Genomic DNA, 14,626 nt, shown 5'->3' with positions numbered 1-14,626 from the left:
GGGAAAGTGAAAGTTAGGTTGGAATGTAACCAAATTTAGAAACATTCAGCAGTGCTTAGATAGCATGATCCTTAACCAGATTCAGACATAGACAGAGACGAAACATTCAGTACCACGCATTAAAACGCATAAAACATAGATAGTTCGAGCTGATTTAAGCAAACATAGTACTAATACAGACGACGAAGATGACGATAATTTGCTGCTGCATCTCCATTGTTGCATGCTCTCTCACTCTGCAGACGACGAAGATGACGCCGTTTTGAACATTCAGAAGTAACAACAATAAGTGCAGGCAAATGCAGTATAAAGGAGAAATAAGTTCAGAGACATACATAAACAGAAAACACAAAGCATGCAGAGAACATGCAGAGAACTAATCCTCTCTTCCTTCGAACGCAGCCAACATCCTAGTCCACCGAGTCCTTGTTACTTGTAATCGATGGAAGCTTGCCCTGTCTCTTGCCCACCAGATGACAAGGTCATCCTTGATGTGCGTTCCTTCTGGGAACGCCTCATTGAACTGCTTGACATCGTTGGCGTTGCGTTCTGCCATAATCCTGGCAGCCAGCCTCCGCCATCGCTCCAGCGCGTGCGCTCTGCGATTGGCCCTCGCAGCAGCCCTATCAACCTCCTCATGGTCATCCACTAGCTCTCCTAATGCTGGATCCATCTCTGGCTGAACTAGGGTCTGCGTGCTTCCGCGGCGGCTAGGTTTAGGGTTAGGGGAAAGAGGTTGTAGGATCGCTGCGTCTTTTGTAGACAGAATGGCAGGCTTGGGAGGGGGGCAGAGAGATCCAATAACCGAGCCCAGTACCAAGCCCAAAATAATACAGCATAACAGGGCAGGAGGCCCATCTTAGACAAGTTCAGTTTCAGACAAGTTCAGACAAGTGCAGAAACTAAGTGCAGAAACTAAGTTCAGAAAAGTTCAGAAACTAAGTTCAGACTTACCATTAGTTACCACTTGCATAGAAGTAGCCCTTCAATTTGGAGCTTGGATACCTCTTCCTTTTGGTCCCTGCCAAACCTTGTGCAGAAGTTGTGGCAGATCTTGGTGCGCTGAAACCAAAATTTCTCCCTCTACCTGCAGGCCTGCCCCTTCTGGATGTACCAACAGGGGCTGGTGCTGATGCAGAAGGTCCTGGAGCAGAATGTGATGCTCTATTTGCTGTTGCAGCAGGGACTGATATGGTAGGATTGGCTCTTCTTCTAGTTGTAGCATGGCCTTGAGCTGGTTCAGCTGGTGTATCTGCATAAACTGCCCTGTTTTCCTGCATTCAAGAACCAGGACACATTTAGTGAGGTAAATACCATGGAAAAAGGAAACTTGTAAGTCATGTAATTACCTGATGTTTGTTTTTACTCATCTGAAGCTTAGGCCTCAGAGCCTTCTGGCAACTTGTACACTTGTGTCCTTCTAGCACACAGTTACTACATGTTATAGTCCCCATCCTACTACTATCTCTTGGACCTGGAACTTCAAACTGCCCTTTCCTTCTTGCAGTTTGTTTTTTCCCTGGCTTTTTCTTTAAAAACAGGAGGCTCAATGTCTGGTGTGTTTGATTGAGGCCAGCAATCTGGACCAGGGACACGGTATATAATTTCTTTGTATGTCTCAAAATATAATGTCTTCTTGAAAAATTCACTAACATAGTCCTCAGGATGCAGTTTTTGCTTTGTCATTGCAGATATGCCATGATTGCAAGGTACTCCTGACATGTTCCATCTTTTGCAATCACAGGTATATTTTTCCATGTCAACACAATATTGTTTTTCTTTGCTGGTAACTTGCCATATTGTTTCACCTGCTCTATCAGCCTGGCAATACTTGGCACATTTCTTGTTCTCTTCTAAAATCTCTGCATAGTTGGGTGTGATTGTCCACCTGCTAATCTGTAACTTCTCTCTGGTCTGCTGCCTCTTGATCATCTGCTTGGTCCTAATCCCTTCAAACATTGTCCTTATAGGCTTAGCCCTAACATCCAGTATCATCTTGTTGAACACTTCACTCAGGTTGTTCACCACTAGATCTGTTTTGCATGTATGATCCATAGCAAACCTAGCCCAAGCAGAAGCATCAATCTTTTTTAGCCATTTCCAAGCATCCTCACACTGTGCTTTCAAATCTGCCATCCCTAATTCATGACCATGTTTTGTGTAAGAGTAGCTAGCCTGGTCCACACATTTCTTTAGTTCCTGCCCCCTAAATCCAGCTGCTTGGAAATTTGCATATATGTGCCTAAGACAGCACCTTTGAGGTGAATCAGGGAATACCTCATTTATTGCCTTAAGCAAGCCCTGTGCATTAACCAATTAGTAATGCACATGATCAAACTTAAATAATTCCAATAGGTACTAAAACCACATTGATCAAACATATTTGTGCATAAGACACTAACCTTTTGCCTGTCAGATATGATGGTGTATGTTCCAAACTTGTTGCCACTACCAATGCAACATGTCAACTGAGTTAAAAACCAAGTCCAACTCTCTCCATCTTCCTTGTCAACCACACCAAAAGCTATGGGGTAGATGTTGTTGTTGCCATCCCTTTCTGTGGCTGCAAGTATTTGTTGTCCAGTGATTAACTTGATGAAGCATCCATCAAGACCTGGATTAAGTGACAAATTAGCTACAACATAGAACTACTAGAAAACCACTAATTAATAACAGTTAAATCTTCAAAAATTACCTATAAATGGTCTGCAACCATTAAGGAAACCTTCCTTTGAAGCTGCTAAACAGTAGAGAAGATACTTGAATCTAGGAGTAGGTGCTGGGTTTTCTGGATCTTCAAATGTTTTCACTATACACCTGCTCCCAGGGTTTGTATCAAGAACAGCTTGAAGATAATCTCTTAACCTCAAATACTGCTGCTTGTGATCACCTTGCACCACATTAACAGCCTTCCTCCTTGCCCTATATGCCACACTCCTTGACACATCCACTGAAAACTTGGTCTTTGTCTTTTTAATTAATGCATCCACAGGAGATCTAATGTCTTCTCTCAATGCTTCCTGTACTGATCTGGACAACCACTTTGTAGTAACCTTTGTGGACTCTGCACATGCTCCACAAGTGTGCACAATATCACACTTCTTGATGTAGAAAGTTTTCTCATGAGCTATTTTAGAGGCAGTGATATAAAAATCCATTTTCTCAGCCTCATTGTGTGATCTAATTGTTGGACCAGGATTTCTCACTGGCTTTAGTTTCTGTGCCATTGGTCTATCTTCATCATCAGATGAAGAAACTGCTTGCAGTTCTACACTGTTGCCATCTGAATCAGACAGAAATTCTGATACATCAGTGTCACCTTCAAAATGATTGAGGTCAGCTTCTCTCTGAAGAATACTTTTCTTAAGCTCTTCCTTTCTGTCCATGCTTGTATCCATCAACTTAGTGCAACTTTGTTGGGTGTTAATGCAATGATCAACAAAATAATAATCTCTGTTTTCATCTGCATTACACAACTCATTTGCTCTCACAACTCTTATGTTCACACTCTTTTCATTTAGAGAGTGGAGCAACATCTGCTGCACATCATCTTCAGAAGATATTTTCTCTAAGCCTTCTATCCCTTTATGAGCATCACTAACATAGTACATATAATCATCAGAGCAGCAACCCTCACTCCTAATAAGAGATATCAGAGTCCCAAATAATATGTCTGACTGGTACATGTTTCTAACAACAGAATCTCTGCCTTCTAAATGGAACCAAATTCCCCATTTTGGGTCATCAATACTGGACAAAAATGAAATGAATTATTATAAAGAATGCACACGGCTAAAGTTTCTAACAATTTGCAATTACTCTGTTATCATACATTAAGGGAAATTGACCTAAAATACATCCTGTCAATAAAACTGAAAAAGAAGAAGATATGTTGTACCTGCCGCCTCCCGCACGAGGAAGCTTGCGCCGGCCACGAGGTGCACTTCTTGTCGTCGTCGGTGGTGGAGCCGCCGCCAACTCCTGGGATGGCTCGTCGGTGGTCGAGCCGCCGCCGCCGCCAACTCCAGATTCAAGTTGTTGCGCCGCAAAGCTAGAGCTGCTAGAGCTGCCTAGCCACGTATCGACCTCCGAAAGGTCGACGCGGCCCCCAACTACGTCAGGAGGTTGGCCGCCGAACAAATCGTCGTCGGGGTTTGGATTCACCGTCGCCATTACCACCGCCGCCTAGGGATACAGAGGAGAGAGCTCGGGGAGAGAGATGTGGTTCGGTCGGTCGGCCGGCCGGTCGGTCGTTTTGACCTAGCCCCTGGCTGGTTCCGACCGAGCCGGGCCACTAACGGCCGCGAGCGGGCGTTCGTTAGCTGTTAGGGCCGCCGTCGGCCTGCCATATGGGCCATTCCTGTCAGTTAAGCGGTTAAAACGGCTAAATGGACGATCAACACGACTTGGTAGTTTTTTGCCACAAAATTTGAAATTTTCGGTAGTTATTAGTCACTTTTTTGAAAGTGATAGTTCTGTGGGACGGATACCCCTAACGTGGTAGTTTTTTGTCAAATACTCTTTCTAGAGTTTTCTTGCGTGCTACGGGGCCCTAGAGTTCTCCTGCGTGCTACGGGGCTATAAATAGGCTGCTTCTCCTCTTGTGCTACTGCCTGTGGTTTCATTGCTGTGTTGGTATTCGATGGTTGCTTCTTCATCCAGTCGTAATGGTCCGCGCCGTCCCGGCCGGCCTCGTGGCTCGCGTGGGGTTACGGTTGGTCGTCGTGGTGGCTCGTGTCGTGGTGCTGCTTCTGCTGTTTCGCCGGATCGGTCTCTGTTTTTCCATCCTCGCCCGTTTTCTCGGGTTGGTCGTTCTGCGCGTGCTTCGGCTTCTTCGCGTGCCTGCTCCCTGCGATCTCCTGTTCATCGTGCCGTCGCCGTCGGGCTGCTTCTTGAGGATGGGAAGGTGGGGCGCTTCGAGCTCGCGCCCGTTCAGGTCGTCCGAGCGCCAGGCTTATGTCGTGGTTGACGCCTCGAGCTGTCCAGCGGCATCCATTCCTCGACCTCGCGTCCTCCAAAGCTCGAGGACCCTTGTGTCGGCCAAGGCCACCCGAGCTCTGCTGTGCTGCAAGCCACCGACGTACTGAGCGTAGGGCGGTGGCCGCAACATTTACTAGAGCCCCGCGAGCGGCCTGGACACGACAGGCACGGACTGCCAGGCGCTGAGCAACGAACAGATCTTACGTGCTTCCGGTGCAATGTGTGCAAGGTCGACTTGCTGCCCTCGCGCTCCTCGTGCTTACCTATTGCCTCGGCTGCTGCGGCCTCCGCGTCAATGCCGCTGCGGTGACGGCCGTTGCTACTGATTGCTTATTATTTCGTTCATTGGGGCCGGATGGTTGATTTCATGATTCGGGGTTGAGAGAATCAGAATAGAATAAATATTTGTGCTTTTCATACTCCCCTGTTTAAACTCTGTATCTGCCTCACCAGGATTGCAAACATCTTTGACAGATACCTGAAAACCCCCATCACTTGCTTTGATGAGATGGACGTCCAGCAGGTACACAAATTTAGTGTAAACCAAATAACAGCATTGGCTTTTACTTGTGTTATCTAATAATCTTCCTTTCCTTTTCCATGAAGAAAATCATCAATGAAATGACAAAGATGAAGAATGATAGCAAGATGTGAGCAATCTTGAGCAGCAGATTGAGTTCTCTCTGTACAAGGTTCGCCTAACAACTCAGCAATTACTAGACAATTTTGTGTGCACATTGTCAGACTTGAACTGTTATATATATCGAAGATTCAGTAGTTGGAAACTTAACTAACACGACAGAAGTTCTCCACTGCCTGCAGGAATTGTTTGTATGATCAACTTGCACTAGATAAGGGCATGCTTATAGGCGATCTAGGTTCAGGTTGTGAAGTAGGAACACTCGAAGTGTCAAGTACGTTACTGAAACAATATCATTTGTTTGTGATACTTCCTCTAATAAGCACTCTTCTTTTTTTTCGCATAACAATAAGCACTCTTCTTCTTCAGGTGAATTTGATGAAGAAGAAAACGACAGGGAATACTCATCCATACAGGAAAAACTAGATAGAGCTGCAAGTTGAAAGTGTAATTGAAGGGCATCTGTTAGAGAATCAGATTTCATCATTCATATCCATCGTTCGGCAGGGTCTTCTGAGCTCATGGATGCTGGGTACTGCCACAGAAAAACTCGAGTTTAGATGCATGAATTTGCTGAGTAGTTTGTTCAGTGTACAAGTGATTGCACATTTTCGGTTATTTCTTAACCATGTATGTGACTATAATCTGACACATATTTGCTACTTCGAGCATTTAGAGTTTTAGCCCTGCTACTGTGAAGGCAACCAAGTTTTTACATTTCAAGCACTAATTGGTGATGGATTGTCGTGCAATTATTGGTAGGTATATTTTGGTAAACCCTATGAGATAAGAGTCAAGCAATTTTTTCTTTTGCAGTAATTTGGATATGCTTGTGGTCTTACTGTATCAGTTTCCGTTACAGGAATACAAGGTGAAGACTGATGATGCATGCTTCTTTGTTCAATAACTGGAAGCAGAATGTGAGTGCAGGAGTTGTGACTATTTTCCATCACAATTCTTCATGTGCTTGCTCAAAATGTTGAAATTTATTTGAAGCTATATTTGGAACTGCAGTTCTGATAGCTGTTGATCATGACTTATTGTGTCGTTCTTTTGGTCAGTATTTGTGAGATATCTATCAACGATGGCAAGAAGGCTGTTGCTTCTGATTTCTTGGTGTTCAGTAGTTAAGGAGCTAGAGACATGCTTACTTTTTTTGTTATGGGAAACTTACTGAAACGTCTCTTTGGGATTAAGGTGAATATATGGTTTCTACTTTCCTATACTAGCACTCACTATCACAACTAAATGTACCTAAAATGATGCAACTGAGTATAGTTTGTTTGTTATTAGGTCCCAGCATTAGATCCACATTTAGCTTACAAAATAGGCATTATCCTTTCTTCAACCGTGTGGCCTGTCGCCGCATGTATGATACCACATACAGATATTTCTGTGTTTCCATTCAAAGTTGATTGTTAGTCACAGGTGAAGATAACACCGAGATTTACATATACTTTATTTGAATAACAATTTACAGTAGTTTATGTTATCATTAACAACACCATAATTTTTTGTTAACTTGGCATTGAGGGGCAAGAACTGGACTCTGGCGACTTCGTATTGTCAATACATTTCCAAAAGAAATATACCATATAAGCATGTATTTCCATCTCTTTGAGGTTATAAGAACATATGAGATAGACTGTTCTTGCATTATTTCATTTTAAGTTGGCAAATTGAGAAGAGACAGGACCGTCGCTTTTTTGATGCTATGTACAACATCAGCATATAGTATGGTGGTCTGTTGGCGTTGGCAGTTCCGATGGCATGTAGGAAATAATGTAAGCCTACGCCTCGGTCACATTCAACATCTAGCTGGAAAAGAGCTTCTGTTAAAAATTGTGAAAAGCAGAGTGCAGATGTAAATGAGATGACATCATAGTAGCCACAAATTTCATGCAATGGACAATTAGCTGAATAGGCCATTAAAATTTTCTAAAAAAACAGAAAAAGGAAACCTACCGGGATATAGAGAAGGTAGTACATTTAGTGAAAAATGTGCCTCCCTGCTCTAAAGTTAAATGATAGTGAGTTGAAGGTTTTATCATCAGGAGATTCTATGGTGCACCATTTTAGAATTTAAGAATGTTCTCCTAGCATATGATTAGTTGTTTTCTCAGCGACATGCAAAATGTTTAGAAGCTTAAAGAATTTCTCTTGACAGTAGCACCACTAAGTTTTCCTGTAGGCGTAGATGTGGGTCGTAACAGTTTTGCCACCATATACGGAACTCCTTCATGGTGTCTAAACAACCAAATCCTTCAATCACTATGGCCATGTTAAAGATCACAAGCTCTAGGTGAGCTCTTTCTTTTGATTTCTGCTTCTTTCTATCTTATCTTCCTATAGCAACATTTTTGGCATACTTAACTTTGCCAGCCAAAACTAAACACACTCTATATAGGTAGTCCGTATCGACGAGCGCGGCGTGCCGCCGCACGGGCTTTTCTAGTCTTCCCGATGCCTAAGTATATGTTGGAAAAATGAGCAATTTACCGAATGATTTTATTAACAGAAATACTAGATAAAGCATGGCTAGTATAGCAGTGATAAAATAAGCCATGCGATGTGACAAAAACAAGGTAAACAACATCTTCATATATGAACCGTAACTAAACATATCTAGAGCAGACAGTATAGCAAGTTGCATATATGAAATAGAGTCTAACATATGTAGGGCAAATACTAGAACAAGGAACTGCAGCAGAACCTCTAATAGAAAGGGGACGAACACGTACGGGATAGCAGCCGCAGAAGCGCTGGACTTGGGGTCGGTGTCCTCGCCAGCCATATCGTCGAGGAGGTCGTGGACGTCGGGGAAGAAGTCGTCGTCGGGGAAGTAGTCGTCGGAGTACGGGGCGTCCGTGACGAAGAAGTCAGTAGTCGCGCGAAGCGCTCCCCAAAAACCTTATCACCCTTCTCCCGTACAGGACTCAAAAGGTGCGGTTTCGGAGGCCTACTGTCCCGACTCGCGGTGCAAGCCGCAAGCCGGGATGAAGAAGACAGCAGCAGCTCAGAGATTGGAACCAGTGGCGACAGGAAGGAGAAGTTCTGGTGCATCTCTCTGAGAGGAGTGACCTCCCTTTTATAGGCGCAAGAGAAGGAGGCGAGAGGACAGCGACGGGAGGCGAAACAAAGAGACGGAGATGAAGCGAACAGCCAGCAGCCGAAGGGCTGTACCGTTCGCATTGAAACTCCACTATCGCAAAAATCTTTTCAGCTTCCGTCTGATCTTTCGTATACCCGTAGTGCATGGCAAAATTTTAGACATCGGCTCGGCTCATTCCCGCGGCGCGGCGCGGCGCGTCTTGACGAGGCGAGGCGGGCGGCGGAGGAGGAGCGCGCGTGGATGTCCCTCTTGTTCTCATGCTCATACAAGTGGGGAAAGAACCTCCCATATAAAGAGGTCCAACTCCCTCTAAACTAGCAATGTGGGACTAAACTTTAGTTCCACCTTTTGCCTTGCACGAATGGGCTGCGTGGGCCTCTAGGATTTATTAGGAATTTCTGAAACTGGTATTGGGCTAGGCCCAAATAGACAAAAATTCCAGCAATCCCCCACCAGATCCCAGAGGCACACAAAATTTACCTTTGGTTCCAAAACACTGTTTTATATACCGATACTGCAGTGGAGACTGTTAAGTTGAACTTCCACCTAGAACTCTATGCTACACTAGTAAGCAACTTGAACAGTGGACTGGGCCTTGAACTGCAAGTTTTCTGCAAATCTAGCTTCACACAAAGCCTTGACCGATACGTGGCTACCGTGGGTCTTCCCCGCGGGTGGAGCTTATGCGTCATACTCCAAGACCTTTCATGAGTTTACTGGAGAGAACCCTACTCTCATAGATTGCGACGTTTAACAATCAGACTCATATAGGTGCGTTCTTCAAAAGATGTTCTGCAGGACAACATCTCTTCTTCAAAGAGCCACTTAGAACACATTAAGATATACATCAACCTACCATGCAGATTAGGAGAGTATTGCATCTTCATGGAGTGGTATTTTTAACAGTAAGGGTACTCTCCTCCCAGTTGACTAACAACTTGTCTTCCACATCTAATTCACGGGATCTCCGATCACAAAGAATAGGTTACCACTGTGAACAACTCATGTTGTGGGTCTCATACCCATCTCCCTCGATGCATTATCTATCACATTACATGATAGACCCTTAGTGAAAGGATCTACCAGATTTTTAGACGTTTGGATATAATCCAATGCAATAACTCCGGAGTTTCTCATTTTTCTGACAGACTTTAACCTTCTCTGAACGTGTCTTGATGACTTCATGTTATCCTTTGAGCTGTTCACTTTCGTGATCACAGTTTGATTGTCGCAGTTCATAAGGATACCCGGTACAGGTTTCTCAACAACCGGCAAGTCATTCAAGAGCCGGCGAAGCCAATCTGCTTCGACCGTAGCTGTATCTAGTGCTGTCAGTTCTGCTTCCACTGTTGACCTCGTTTAGATGGTCTGCTTGGAAGACTTCCAAGAAACAACGCCACCTCCATGAGTGAATACATATCCGCTCGTGGCCTTTATCTCATCAGCATGTGAGATCTAGTTTGAGTCACTATACCCTTCAAGCACCTTTGGGTGCCCAGTGTAGTGAATTCCATAATTCGCAGTGCCTTTCAAATAACGCAAAACTCTTTCTAGAGCTTTGCAATGCACATCTCCTGGTTTTGAGACAAATCGGCTCAGTTTGCTAACAGCAAAAGAGATGTCAGGTCTTGTAGCACTGGCTAAGTACATAAGCGAGCCAATAATTTGAGAATATTTCAATTGGTCTCTAGCAATTCTTCGATTCTTTCGAAGCAACACACTAGCATCATATGGTGTTGGAGAGGGCTTGCAGTCACTGTAGCCAAAGCGACTCAAGATCTTTTCCACATAGTGAGATTGAAGCAATGTAATCCCACCATCATCGTCTCTCAACAACTTGATGTTCAGAATGACATCAGCCACTCCTAAATCCTTCATCTCAAAACAGCGAGATTGGAAATCCTTGACCTCCTTAATAACATTCAGATTTGTTCCGAAAATCAATACGTCATCAACATACAAACAAAGCATAACTCCCTCGCCCCCACCATGGCGATAGTACACACATTTGTCAGCTTCATTCACAACAAAGACTTCTCTCACGCGCCATAAGACTGCTCTCACGCGCCACCTCTTATAGTGGATACCCTCAAGCATAGGAGGTCTCATGGAAGCAGCAAAACCACTTGGGGTAAATTGCCTATTATAAGGTTTTTGGATTGTTGGAAAAATGAGCAATTTACCGAATGATTTTATTAACAGAAATACTAGATAAAGCATGGCTAGTATAGCAGTGATAAAATAAGCCATGCGATTTGACAAAGACAAGGTAAACATCATCTTCATATATGAACCGTAACTAAACATATCTAGAGCAGACAGTATAGCAAGTTGCATATATGAAATAGAGTCTAACATATGTAGGGAAAATACTAGAACAAGGAACTGCAGCAAAACCTCTAATAGAAAGGGGACGAACACGTACGGGATAGTAGCCGCAGAAGCGCTAGACTTGGGGTCGGTGTCCTCGCCAGCCATGTCGTCGAGGAGGTCGTGGACGTCGGGGAAGAAGTCGTCGTCGGGGAAGTAGTCGTCGGAGTCTGGCGCGTCCGTGACGAAGAAGTCAGTACTCGCGCGAAGCGCTCCCCAAAAACCTTATCACCCTTCTCCCGTACATGACTCAAAAGGTGCGGTTTCGGAGGCCTACTGTCCCGACTCGCGGTGCATGCTACGTCTTGAGCTTGCGTTGGTTTTCCTTGAAGAGGAAAGGGTGATGCAGCACAGTAGCATAAGTATTTCCCTTAGTTTTTGAGAACCAAGGTATCAATACAGTAGGAGGCTCCACAAAAGTCCCACGCACCTACACAAACAAACAAGAACTCGCAACCAACGCCATAAAGGGGTTGTCAATCCCTTCACGACCACTTGCGAAAGTGAGATCTGATAGAGATAATAAGATAAGATAATATTTTTGGTATTTTTGTGATATAGATTAGAAAAGTAAAAGATGCAAATAAAAGTAGATTGAAAGCTTATATGATAAAAGATAGACCCGGGGGCCATAGATTTCACTAGTGGCTTCTCTCGAGATAGCATAAGTATTATGGTGGGTGAACAAATTACTGTCGAGCAATTGATAGAAAAGCGAATAATTATGAGATTATCTAGGCATGATCATGTATATAGGCATCACGTCCGTGACAAGTAGACCGACTCCTCCCTGCATCTACTACTATTACTCCACACATCGACCGCTATCCAGCATGCATCTAAACTATTAAGTTCATAAAGAACAGAGTAACGCATTAACAAAGATGACATGATGTAGGGGGATAAACTCATGCAATATGATATAAACCCCATCTTTTTATCCTCGATGGCAACAATACAATACGTGCCTTGCTGCCCCTGCTGTCACTGGGAAAGGACACCGCAAGATTGAACCCAAAGCTAAGCACTTCTCCCATTGCAAGAAAGATCAATCTAGTAGGCCAAACCAAACTGATAATTCGAAGAGACTTGCAAAGATAACTTAATCACACATAAAAGAATTCAGAGGAGATTCAAATATTTCTCATAGATAAACTTGATCATAAACCCACAATTCATCGGATCTCAACAAACACACTGCAAAAAGAGTTACATCGAATAGATCTCCAAGAAGATCGAGGAGAACTTTGTATTGAGATTCAAAGAGAGAGAAGAAGACATCTAGCTAATAACTATGGACCCGAAGGTCTGTGGTAAACTACTCACAACTCATCGGAAGGGCTATGGTGTTGATGTAGAAGCCCTCCGTGATCGATTCTCCCTCCGGCGGAGCGCCGGCGAAGGCTCCAAGATGGGATCTCACGGATACAGAAAGTTACGGCGGTGGAAATAGTTTTTCGTGGCCGCTTCTGATATTTTCGGGGTACATGGGTATATATAGGAGGAAGAAGTAGGTCGGTGGACGCTTGAGGGGCCCACGAGATAGGGGGCGCGCCCTCCACTCTCGTGGCCGCCTCGTTTGTTTCTTGACTTCCACTCCAACTCCTTTGGATCACGTTTGTTCCAAAAAGATCGCTCCCAAAGGTTTCATTCCATTTGGACTCCGTTTGATATTCCTTTTCTTCGAAACACTGAAATAGGCAAAAAAAAACAGCAATTCGGACTGGGCCTCCGGTTAGTAGGTTAGTCCCAAAAATGATATAAAAGTGTAAAGTAAAGCCCATAAACATCCAAAACGGGTTATATAATAGCATGGAACAATAAAAAATTATAGATACGTTGGAGACGTATCAAGCATCCCCAAGCTTAATTCCTGCTCGTCCTCGAGTAGGTAAATGATAAAAACAGAATTTTTGATGTGGAATGCTACCTAGCATAATTCTCAATGTAATTTTCTTTATTGTGGCATGAATGTTCAAATCCAAATGATTCAAAATAAAAGTTCATATTGACATAAGAAATAATAATACTTCAAGCATACTAATCAAGCAATCATGCCTTCTCAAAATAACATGGCTAAAGAAAGTTCATCCCTACAAAATCATATAGTTAGGTCATGCTTCAATTTCGTCACACAAAAATGCTCCCATCTTGCACACCCCCGATGACAAGCCAAGCAATTGTTTCGTAGTTAAATAATCTCAAAATTTTCAACTTTCACGCAATACATGAGCGTGAGCCATGGATATAGCACTATGGGTGGAATAGAATATGATGATGGGGTTTGTGTGGAGAAGACAAAAAAAGGAGAAAGTCTCACATTGACGAGGATAATCAACGGGCTATGGAGATGCCCATCAATTGATGTCAACTTGAGGAGTAGGGATTGCCATGCAATGGATGCACTAGAGCTATAAATGTATGAAAGCTCAACAAAAGAAACTAAGTGGGTGTGCATCCAACTTGCTTGCTCACGAAGACCTAGGGCATTTTGAGGAAGCCCATCGTAGGAATATACAAGCCAAGTTCTATAATGAACAATTCCCACTAGTATATGAAAGTGATAACATATGAGACTCTCTATATGAAGAACATGGTGCTACTTTGAAGCACAAGTGTGGAAAATGATAGTAACATTGCCCCCTTTTTATTTTTATTTTATTTTTTCCCTTTTTTTTGGGCCTTCTCCTTTTTTTTGGCCTTTCTCTTTTTTTGGGACAATGCTCTAATAATGATGATCATCACACTTCTATTTATTTACAATTCATGAATTACAACTCAAAACTAGAACAAGATATGACTCTATATGAATGCCTCCGGCGGTGTACCGGGATGGGTAATGAATCAAGAGTGACATGTATGAAAAAATTATGCATGGTGGCTTTGCCACAAATACGATGTCAACTACATGATCATGCAAGGCAATATGACAATAATGATGCGTGTCATGATGATGAACGGAACGATGGAAAGTTGCATGGCAATATATCGCGGAATGGCTATGGAAATGCCATAATAGGTAGGTATGGTGGCTTTCTTGAGGAAGATATAAGGAGGTTTATGTGTGATAGAGCGTATCGTATCACGGGGTTTGGATGCACCGGCGAAGTTTGCACCAACTCTCAAGGTGAGAAAGGGCAATGCACGGTACCGAAGAGGCTAGCAATGATGGAAGGGTGAGAGTGTGTATAATCCATGGACTCAACATTAGTCAAAAGAACTCATATACTTATTGCAAAAATCTACAAGTCATCAAAAACCAAGCACTACGCGCATGCTCCTAGCGGGATAGATTGGTAGGAAAAGACCATCGCTCGTCCCCGACCGCCACTCATAAGGATGCACAATCTAAGAACACCTCATGTTTCAAATTTGTTACACAACTTTTACCATACGTGCATGCTACGGGACTTGCCAACTTCAACACAAGCATTCTTTAAATTCATAATCACCCAACTAGCATGACTCTAATATTACTACCTCCATATCTCAAAACAATTATCAAGTATCAAATTGATCGTAGC

The sequence above is a fragment of the Aegilops tauschii genome, chromosome 3 (assembly GCF_002575655.3).
Source record: "Aegilops tauschii subsp. strangulata cultivar AL8/78 chromosome 3, Aet v6.0, whole genome shotgun sequence".
Lineage (NCBI taxonomy): Eukaryota > Viridiplantae > Streptophyta > Magnoliopsida > Poales > Poaceae > Aegilops > Aegilops tauschii.
Note: the sequence above shows the minus strand (reverse complement) of the source record.